Below are 11,762 nucleotides of genomic sequence, written 5' to 3'. Positions count from 1 at the left end.
GCAGTGGATGTTGTCTCCCTGGACTTGAGCAAGGCTTTGGACACTGTCTCCCATCACATCTTCATAGGTGACCTCAGGAAGTGTGGGTTGGATGAGTGGAGAGTGAGGTGGATTGAGAACTGGCTGGATGGCCGAGCTCAGAGGGTTGTGGTCAGTGGCACAAAGTCTAGTTGGAGGCCTGTAGCTAGCAGTGTCCCCCAGGGGGCAGTCCTGGGTCCAGTCTTGTTCAATATATTCATCAATGACCTGGAGGAAGGGACAGAGTGCACTCTCAGCAAGTTTGCTGATGATACTAAACTGGGAGGGGTGGCTGACACACCAGAAGACCGTGCTGCCTTTCAGAGGGACCTGGACAGGCTGGAGAGGTGGGCGGAGAGGAACCTCCTGAAGTTCAACAAAGGCAAGGGCAAGGTCCTGCACCTAGGGAGGAATAACCCCATGCAGCAGTACAGGCTGGGGGCTGACCTGCTGGAAAGCAGCTCTGCCGAGAAGGACCAGGGGGTCCTGGTGGACAACAAGTTAAACATGAGTCAGCAGTGTGCCCTTGTGGCCAAGAAGGCCAATGGTCTCCTGGGGTGCATGAGGAAGAGTGTTGCCAGCAGGTCGAGGGAGGTGATCCTGCCCCTCTCCTCAGCCCTGGGGAGCCCTCTCACCTGGAGTACTGTGTCCAGTTCTGGGCTCCCCAGTACACGAGAGACATGGCACTCCTGGAGAGAGTCCAGCAGAGGGCTACAAAGATGATGAGGGGACTGGAGCATCTCTCCTCTGAAGAAAGTCTGAGAGAGCTGGGCCTGTTCAGCCTGGAGAAGAGAAGACTGAGAGGCGATCTCATCAACGTGTACAAGTATCTGAAGTGGGGAGTGTCAAGAGGATGAGGCCAGTCTTTTCTCCGTGGTGCCCAGCAACAGGACAAGAGGCAACGGGCATAAACTGAAACACAGCACGTTCCATCTGAACCTGAGGAAAAACTTCTTCACTGTGAGGGTGACAGAGCACTGGAGCAGGTTGCCCAGAGAGGTGGTGGAGTCTCCATCCCTGGAGATATTCAAAACCCATCTGGATGTGATCCTGGGCAATAAGCTCTAGAGGACCCTGCTGGAGCAGGGAGGTTGGACTGGATGATCTCCAGAGGTCCCTTCCAACCTCAACCGTTCTGTGATTCTGTGATTCTGTGATTTAAAAATTAAATATGTATGTTCCTTGAAATCTATAAAGCGAAAATAACTGTGCAAATGTTCATAGAAATTTGTTTCATGATTTTGATTAATTCTCAGAATAAAGTAAAATTAGGGATTATAATTTCTATTTCCATTTGAAGCTAAGTCCCAAACTATCTGTAAAACAGACATGAGCACCTTTTTCTAAACAAACCAAGCAATTGATGTGAAAATACTGAAATTGGTGAAGAGATTAGAAAATTGCTCTTTTAGGACAAGAACTAGCAGCACAAGCCTATGGTTTTAGTAATGGATTCTATGAAACAGATAGTCAGCTTGTTCAATGTATTCTGTTGCACAGTGGTTCAGATAGTTTTTGATGAGACCATGACAGGCATGGGTTTTGTCAGTATAGCTCTGAAAGGGTAAAGCCTTGCACTGGGGTAAAAGAATGCAAGTTTCCTGTGTGGTCACCAGAATCCTTTTCTCTCGATTGCTCTGTTTCAATCTGATGGTAGTGATCAGCTCGTCATCCTGCAGAGCCATACATGGAGGCTGGGACAAACGCACCACTTGTTCTGCTACTAGATTTCACCTTCTTCCTATGGATTTAAGGTTAAACAAAAAAATTGTCCAAATGCTGAAGGGACTTTTGTTTTTAAATCCGTATGTCATTGACATAGATCAAATACATCTGTACTGATTTTATTGACAATGCTTACAGTTTGAAGAGAAAAACTTGCATTCTGGGAATTGTTGATATGGAGAATGCAACATACCCTTTAGATAACTTCACTGCGCTATTAAAGCGAGATCCCCTATCTAAAGTTGGCTACCTAATATTGGTGATAGCAGCAGTACAATCACAAAGGAAAGAGTTCTTCATAAGAACTATTTTCACTGTTTAAATGATTTTGTATTCTAGGAAGCTTATTTAACTCATCACTCCTTTTGTGTATCATTCTTTTGGTAATAATATGTTTTGTCCTTAGAAATGATTCCTGGGAGGAAAGCTCTATTGACCTTCAAATAGTTAATTGACTTTGTAGTTAATTGAGCTTCTAAATTCCAAGTAAAGCAGAGTAAAAAAATTCAATGCCAAAAAGCATTTAACAAGAATAAGGAGCACATCTATTTGAATGTGAACCACTATGTGAAAGATATTATTGAATACTGGCTACGTGACAAGGGGCATGAGAACAAGTTCACAAGACCTGCTTAAGTGCAGCTGGACACGTAGGCAGGGCACGGTACCGTACAATCTAGGATAGAAAAATGTGCAGCAGGAGATAGAAACAGGCTCTTGGCTTAGACACCAGAAAACAATATAGATAACAATGTCCTGGGAAAAGTGCACAGCCTTCTACTGTATCCACTATAGCCTTCTACTGTATCCACCTATAAGGAGCTTGGCTTTTGCAATATGTATGAGCTAATTAACTCTGTTATATAAGTAATAAGATAATTCTGAATAAACTGAGACTTGTTGATCATCATCGGATGTGCTTGTCTTCCGTTGTTCTCCGACACCACTACCCTTCTTCAAAGAAACAGCCATGAAAAGAAAAAGAACAAAAGAGAACGAGAACATCAAGAGCAAAGGTAGTATGTTTTAATAAAGGGCAAGATGGATGCATCACTGAATGAACAATCTAACTAACTTACATGGTATATGAATTAGAGACTTGCATTTGGATGGTGAAAATTTTGTCCTTTTTCTTTCCTGCTGTTTGAAGTTGGGAGGGTGACAGGAAGTTGGACTGATCTGATGGAAGGACCTAAGGCATGCTGAAGTTGGAGACTTGCAGCTATGTAGCACAGAGTAAAGTAATGTGTGATTTAAAAACACCTATTGCTGCCATATCAAAAGGATAATTATGTTTGGACTCATCTTCAGACCTAATCCTGAACGCACACAGAGAGAGAGACACAGATATTGCAATTTGAGATAAGTTATATTTGCAGAACTGGTCCCATTGAGAAAGCCTCACTTTTCCCGCCTTTATGTTCTTTTTCTTCTTGTTAGATTCTCCTGCTTCATGTACTACCTGGTTGATTATTGTACTGATTCGAGGGATCCCCTCCTTGGCATTGCTGAGAATGATAGTGTTTTTTATTATCAAGGGTAAATAAATCTCCTCCAATGAAAATACTTGATTTAAATTTAGTTTTTTGACAGAAAGCAAGACAGAGCTCTTGAAATCTGCTCAGATATCCAAGAAATATACAAAAGTACCTTCTTTCTTAAAAAAGAATTGCCTCTTTTTTTTTTTTTTTTTTTTTTTGGTAGCTGTTAAGTTTGGTCTAGTTAGATCTGGCCTGAGTGCAAATGAGAGAATGAGGGACAAAGGATGTCAAAGATGCCTTTAAGGGGATGACTGGGTAGACTTCAATATGTAGTAAGCATGCTGTGTTCGGTACTCAGCCGTTCTGGGTCACTCAGATCCTCATGTATCCAGCTGTAAGAAGGAAGACTGAAGTCTCATTTCTTTTCTGTGGAGTAGAAGATCATTGAAGTCCACAGAGAGAATGAATCCTGAGATATTCAATTGCCTTCCATGGGCCAGTAGCACTAGCTGCTCTTCTGTTAGAAATAAAAAGGAGGGTGCTTGAAACTACCAGACTTCGGTGACTAGCAACAGCTGTAAAATGATTCCTGGTCCTAGGATGTACAAGCACGTAAATTCAGCTAGCTTACCTTAAAATGCTATGAAACTGAAGTGCAGGCAAGTACAGAAAAAAGGAAATGCTGTTCATATGAAGCAGCAATACCTCAGAGTTGTGCTAGAGGAAGTGCCCTAGCAACAGCCACTACTAGTGGTGGAGGCCGTATGGAAATGAGGGAAATTTCTGCTGTAAACCCGTCAGGTGCTAAGATTTGTCTATCCACATGGGTAGAGGGAAACATAGGCCAAAGACAAAGTATACGTAGAGAGGACAGAACAAAACGGGGAGGGAAGGAACAAATAAACGGAAAACCTGAGAAGGAAAAGGAAGGTCCCAAGAAAGCACTACATGCTCTCCCAACTATTCCTTAATATTAGGGAACCCTATTAACCCTAACATTAACCCTAAACCTAAGCTCTAACCTTAACCCTAAACCAAATCCTAACCCTAACCCTAACACTAAATGAAAACCCTAACCTTAAGCCTAAACTCTAACCCTAAACCTAACTCTAAACACTGAAAGCTGGCCTTAAGTAACTTTGAAGCTAGCCTACTTTAGTGAGTGGTTTTATCAGATGATCTCTAGAGATCCCTTGTGACCTAAATTCTTCTGTGACTGCACGTGGTTGTATCTGGGGAAAACCGGAGCTTGGCCCCCAGGTTTACACTGCTGTGTAACTTGCTGTGAAGGAGTAAACCTATTATTCTGCTGAAATGAAAATGAAAATGTCTTGCTTCTCATTATTTCTTCAGGAGAATTAGTGACTGTTCCTGTTTCCCTTCCTAGCATCACTGTTCAGTGCATCCAGTGATTACAGATGCGTGGCGGGGAAGGGGCTGGTGGTAGGAGGAGTGCTCAAGAGAGCAGGAGTGAGATATTCTTCCTCACAGTAACACGTCAGAAGCATGTCTTCTGCTGGATAGGGCAAGATATAACTACAGGTATTAAAAAGGCTCCTACATCCTCTCTGCTTGAGGGGCTACAGCCTGACAAAACCCTTTCTATCCACAGACAATTAAGTGCAGTCCCTCATCTTCTAGACCCCTTGTCCTAAAACCACTCTGTGAAGGTGCCTGAGCCATGGTTCAAATGCACTGCACCATGCTCTTGACTGACTCTAAACAAACCCAACAGTTATGGTTAAGGTTAGGGTTTAGTGTTAGGGTAAGGGTTCAGGGTTAAGGTAAGTGTTAATGTTAAGGATTAGGGTTAGGATTATGGTTTGTGTTAGGTTTAAGGTTAGGGTTTAGGGTGGTTAGCATTAGCATTTAGGGGAAGGGTTAGGGGTTAGGGTTTTGGGTTAGGCTTAGTGTTAAGGTTTGGGGTAAGGCTTGGGTTTAGGGTTAGGCTTAGGGTAAGGCTTAGGGTTAGATTTTAGGGTTAGAGTAAGGTTTAGGTTTAGAGTTATGGTTAAGGGTTATGGTAGGGGTTAGGGTTCAGGGTTATGGTGAGGGTTAGGCTTTAGGGTGAGGGTTTGGTTTAGGTTTTAGGGTTTAGGTTTAGGGATAATGTTAGGGTTAGGCTTAGGGGTTAGGGTTAGGGTTAATGTTTTAGGTTGGGTTTATGGTTATTGTTTAGGGTTAGGTTTATGGATAGGTTTTATGGTTAGGGTTACGGTTAGGATCTTTGTTAAGGTTTGGGCTTAGGTTTAGGGTTAGGGTAAGGGTTAGAGCTTAGGTTTAGGGTTAGAATTAGGGCTAGCATTCAGGATTTGGGTTCAGATTAGTGTTAGGGTTAGGTTTTAGGGTTAAGGTTAGGGTTTGGTTTAATTTTATGCTTAGGATTATGGTTTAGGGTTAGAGTTAGTCATTAGGGTTTATGTTTAGGGTTAGGGTTAGTGTTCAGGGTTAGGGTTAGGATTAGCTATAGGGTTGGTGTTTAGGGTTAGCATTAGGATTAGGGTTTTTGTTTAGCACTAGGGTCAGAGTTTTGTTTAGGGCTTGCGTTTTGGGTTAGGGTAAGGATTAGAGGCTAGGGTTAGGGTTAGGGTTAGGTAAGAGGTAGAACATAGGTTAAGGGTCAGGGTTAGGTTTGACATTTAGGGTTTGGATTAAGTTGAGGGGTTAGGGTTAGGTTTAGAATTAGGGTTTAGGGTTAGGGTTAGGGCTCAGTTTAGGGGTAAAAGTTAGGGTGGTTACTGTTTAGGGTTACAGTTTGAATTACAGGTTAGTGTTAGTTTTTTGGGTTATGCTTTAGGGTTAGGGTAAAGGTTAGAGCTGAGGTTTAGGAACAGATTTTGAATTGACGTTTAGAGTTCGGGTTGAGGTCTAGGGTTAGGTCTAGGGTTGAGGATTACGTTTAAGGTTGTTGTTTGGGGTTAGGGTTATGGTTAGGTTTAGGGTGAGGGTTAGGGTTACGGTTTAGGGTTAAGCTCAGTTTTTGGGTTAGGATTAGGGCTTGAATTAGTGTTTAGGGTTAGGGTTAGGCTTTAGTGTTATGGTTAAGGTTAGGTTTAGTTTAGGGTTAAGGTTAGGTGTTAGGGTTAGGGTTATTGTTTAGGGTTAGAGTTAGGATTTAGGGTTAGGGTTAGGTGTCTGGGCTCTGCTTGGGCCTTTTGTGGGCCTTGTTGGAAGTTGTGGAGACTTTCTGGGGACCCCCGAGGAACTAGACGGTGCTTGCTGCTAGCAAGAAGGGGGAGCTAGGCAAGGACTCCTGCAGGAAGCCTTGACTTAATTTCTCCTGGGAAGTTCTAGCTAGGTGGGGCTGCTGCTAACCAGCTCTCTGGGCTGCCCTGGTCAGAGGGAGTTGGGGCTTTTGTTTCAGGTGGCTCCTCATTGGGTGGGTCAAGCACCCTTGTGAGTCACTGCTAGGCAGAGGCCTATATAAGAGCCAGGCCCAGAGTGCAGCAAACAGAGGGAGTGAACAGAGGCAGTTGTTTGTGCAGAAGGGTGCCAGAAGGCACCTTCATTTTCCATAGTGGTGTGTCCTTCCCTGGGTCATGGTCATGACACGCTGCAGAGCACGTTCCCCAGTGGCTGCTGGAGGTGCTGCATCAGCTGTGTCTGAGGCTTCAACCCAGACAGACCCTCAGACAGCAGATGCAGCTCTGCAGGTGTCAGGCTGCGGGGAGTGCCTGGGGCCTCTCCGTGAGGCCTGGGCTGACAGTCAGCTCTCCTGCGTGAGGTGTGCTGTGGTTGCCCGGTTGCATCACCAGATAAAGGAGTTACGGGAGGAGGTTAGTAGGCTGCGTAGCATCCGAGAAGAGGAGCATGAGATAGACAGGGTATTCTTGGAGACTGTGCAGCTCCAGCCGTCCCCACCCCCCACTGGAATGGAGTTGCCAGAGGGCTCTGTACCATGTGGAACGGTACATCATAACACTGTTGAAGAAGGCTGCCAGGAAACTGGTGACCTCTCGTAGAAGGAGAAGGGCTCTTGCTCCTCCTCAAGATTTGCCTTTGAAGAACAAGTTTAGTGCCCTCCAAGCCGAGGAGGAGCTGGGCATGGCTCCAAGGGAGGCAACTGGCCTGGCAGACCCTGTGCTATGCAGGAACCCCCGGAAGAAGTGGCGAGTGATTGTTGTGGGTGACTCCCTGCTGCAGGGGACTGAGGCACCTATCTGCCGACCTGACCTCTTGTCCGGAGAGGTTTGCTGCCTGCCAGGGGCTCAAACAAGAGATGTCATGGAAAGACTGCCAAGGCTTGTCCACGTGTCGGACTACTACCCTCTAGTGCCCACGTGGAAGAGCAGCAATGACACGAAAGGCAAATTGGAAACCATCAAACGGGACTTCAGAGCTCTGGGAATGGTGGTCAAGGGTCTGGGAGCCCAGGTCGTTTTCTCCTCAATCTTGCCTGTGAGGGGAAAGGATGGGAGGAGGAGTAGGCGCGTTTTCCAAGTGAACAACTGGCTGCGCCGCTGGTGTTGGCAACAGGGCTTTGGTTTCTATGACCATGGGACCCTGTTTGAAGATCAACAGCTGATAGGGAGTGATGGGATCCACCTTACCAAGCGGGGCACACGCGTCTTTGCCAACAGGTTGGCCAGCCTGGTAAGGAGGGCTTTAAACTAGGCAAGATGGGGGAAAGGGAATGGTATAGTGACACGGTACTCAGTAAAACACCGCTCAAGTCAGGATGCCTCCAGCAGGTGCATGCAGCCAGGGGAGACGGCCTGGAACATGGCTACGGAGGATCCTCTTGCACCTCTCCTGGGAAGCTTGCGTGCTCAACTGGCTCTCTGGAATGCCTGTATAGCAATGCGCGCAGCATGGGGAATAAACAGGAAGAGTTAGAGATCTGTGTGCGGTCGCAGGGCCATGATCTCATTGCAGTTACAGAGACATGGTGGGATAGCTCACATGACTGGAAGGCTGTCATGGATAGCTACGTGCTTTTTAGGAAAGACAGGCCAGGAAGGCGAGGTGGTGGAGTTGCCCTTTATGTGAGGGAGCACCTAGAACGTATGGAGCTCTGCCTCGGGGTGGATGGAGAGCAAGTTGAGAGCCTATGGGTAAGGATTAAAGGGCAGGCTAACATGGGTGATGCTGTTGTGGGGGTTTACTATAGGCCACCTGATCAGGAAGAAGTGGTCGATGAGGCCTTCTACAGACAGCTGGAAGTAGCCTCACGATCACAGGCCCTGGTTCTCGTGGGGGACTTCAACCACCCTGACATCTGTTGGCAAGACAGCACAGCTAGGCACAAACAGTCAAAGAGGTTCCTGCAGAGGATTGATGATAATTTCTTGACTCAGGTGGTGGAGATGCCAACGAGGAGAGTTGCGCTGCTGGACCTTGTCCTAACAAACAAAGAAGGTCTAGTTGGAGAGGTGAAGGTTGGGGGCAGCCTTGGCTGCAGTGACCGTGAGATGGTGGAGTTCAGGATCCTGCGAGGAGGATTTTCAGATAAATTATTTCAAATAAAAGGAGTGTATAGCTACTTTGTCACGTGCTTTGATCTTTTAAATGAAGCATACCATGTTAGAAGTGCTGAAAGAATTGGGATAATCCTGTTTCTTTTTCTGGGTTAACCCACCTTAATATTGATTCTGTGGATCCCTTCTATAACCAATCCTTTGGACCATTGTAGGTGTGTAAAACCAGTAACTCTTTGTATATGCAAAGCTTTAGATTGCTAGTTTGGGTGTTGTTCAAGAAAATCTTTGAGTCTTTTGTGGATTAAAGCTTGCTATCCACTATTCTTTTTCCAAATGTTAATGGATGCTTTCTTGGTTTTCTTCTTGCTTATTGCTTAAGATGATAATTTTTTCTCAAATTCCATCTCCAGTGGAAATTGTTTCTGTGCAGGCAATATTGTCCTTCAAAGTTTATTTTATTCCTCTTTTTCTTGCAGATCTTAGGCATAACTTGTTCCCAATAATCTTAGATGTATATGTAACAAACCTCTGCAGAACAGTTAAAATAGGCTAAACACATGCAAGCAGAGTTGTGTACAAAAACTTTTAAAAGATATCTAAGGTAGTTTTACCTAATACTTCTGCAATACTCCAGAGCCAAAATGTGTGTTTGCAAGTCTAGTTCAGTGTGACAATAGATTTTCTTTTCAAAGGTTATAAAAGCTTTTAGATACAGCTAACAGCTGTACAGAAAGAGCTGTAACTGCCTTGCACACATAATTGCCTTTAGCCAATTTGAAACCAGGAGAGGAGACCACCTTCTTTTCCTTCTGTTGTACTTAGAACATTAAAAATTCTACTACATCCCTCTGTATTTTTGTGAAAAAGTTGACAGTTTTAAGAGCTTTTCCTGGAGAACTGGTGCACTGCTGGGTTTGACAAAACCTGCTGGATAACAGGTGTTGAACAAACGTTAATACCTATTAAAAGAAGGTGACTGTTAGTTCAACTCTTTTAAAGGACTGTTTTTGAAAATTGTCCGCAGGTGTCTCTGGCAAAAGTGAACAAAAAAGTCATTCAGATTTCAGCATTCGGACCATTTCAATTTGAGAGCTCTCAGGCCAGTTCCTATTAGCCTTCCACGAAGTTAAACTAAAGTGCCAGGTTGTCTTTCAAAAATTGAAATATGCATGTGTTAGGTCTTCTAGTGCCCTATGTCCTCTTGAAGGATATTATACTTTTGTCCAGTCAGAACAGACTTAGTCTTTTCCTGTTTCTTCACTAATAACCCAGTGCATGTTTGTTCTCCGAGATATAATGTTCAAATGTACTGATATGCTTAGGTTATGTTGGAGCCAAAGGGAGCACTTCGGAGAAGTGCCGGCACCTTTTTACAGCAAAACCTAGTAGCAAATGTGTGAGTGTAGTAAGGGAAGAAAAAATAACCATAACTAATTTAAATATACAAATAGATACTATTTATAACAGCAAAATTGAAACTACATCTCATGCCTTCTCTGCATCTCATCCATATGGGGAAATGAACAATCTGAGTCTTAGCTCCCATTTGATATGTGAGGTAAAGACTATTGTTCTAGGATGTCTGATTTTCACATTGACTTGTGGCCTTTATGGTTTTGGCAGACTGGCATGCTGTTTGAGGCTCTGTTTGTGAAGCTTGAACTCAGCAGTTGTACGCATATGAAACTAATAGGATTTGCATACCAAAAGGCTGCTGCCTATGTCCTAGAATCTCAGCAGTAACATTATAGTTTAAAGTCAGTCTTCATACCCATTCTGAGGATGTGTTCTCTCTCAAGCAGTGCTTTTCTTCCTGCAGTGTGATGCCAGTGAAAAGGAAAGGATGACTTTAGGTAGCACATTTTAGGAGTAGTTTCTATCCTAGTTAATCTTCTAAATAAAAGAACCCCCTTTGCACTGCTTAATCCAGGACAGACCTCTTTTGGTCAGTTGCACCACTCAGAGGCCAATGTTGGGACAGCTCAATCCTTCAAAGGGTCTAACTCACTGCATCAGCATTGCTTTCATGTAACAGGATGTGAGCAAAAAGGTATGTTAATCACTGATTTGAGTTTTAGTTGTTTTTTTTTTTTTTTGGTAGACTTGTAGGAGTCTTTGACAGAAAAATAACAATGGTCAGGAGAAGGGATTTAACAATTTTGCCTTGACTGAGGTTAGATTAGATCATGAAATGAAACTGCACCAGCGTGCAGTTGCTTGAGGTTTTGCAATGTCTGATTTTTTTCATGGACCAGTTGCAGTGCGTAGCTCCAGAAAGACCAGATCAATGTGTGACACAGAGAGACTATATGTTGTGCTGGATAATCTCTGTAAAGCGTGCTAGTTTTTTAAGGGAATTGTTGGCAGTAAATATTGTCTTCTGTCTCTTGAGGGAAATGAAGAAATACTTCCTCTGCAATACTATCCACTATATCCTGATCTCCTCTCCAGCAGCAAGCAGAACAAATTCCCTCTTTGTTAATAGCAGAGAGAAGCTGTGCAGTTTCTGGAAGAGTATTATTTTCCTGGGATAGTAAGGCAGGAAATCGCATAATAATACCTTTACCCAGTCCTGAGACAACAACTGTTCATTGTTAGAAAAGGCAGGTTTTTAGACGTGTTTGAATAAATAATTTGTTTACTCAGTAACACCTAGAAACATGTTTATGGTGCATGCATATGTTGACCATTAATATAAGGTTGCTGGCTGCAGAGGAATATAAAAAGATAGATGATATACTGCTATCACTTATGAAACTTAAAAGGATGCTAGTGTTGGAGGTGTGGGAAAAAAGGAGATTAGGGCATTATTCAGTCTTTCACAGGTAGTTAACAAAACAAGGCTTGAAGGAAGGAGCAAGACAACACTGTAAGGCAACCAGATAAGGAAGTACCCAAATAAGCCTGAAGAGAACAAAAACAGTTGATAAACAGGAGAGACCTACTTGAACTACAGGTGAACTATCCTAATTAGCATAATAAAAACCCACCTACAAGCAGGGAAGCCCCCTGTTGAGCAAAGCCCCTTCCCCACAGAGCACGGGTAGTAGAAAAAGAGGATACGGTGACTTTAAATGAAGATGAGACCTAGCAGAACTAATGGGAACAAGGATGACTT

Source organism: Struthio camelus, chromosome 1, assembly GCF_040807025.1.
Source record: "Struthio camelus isolate bStrCam1 chromosome 1, bStrCam1.hap1, whole genome shotgun sequence".
NCBI classification, from domain to species: domain Eukaryota; kingdom Metazoa; phylum Chordata; class Aves; order Struthioniformes; family Struthionidae; genus Struthio; species Struthio camelus.
This window is presented reverse-complemented; position numbering follows the sequence as displayed.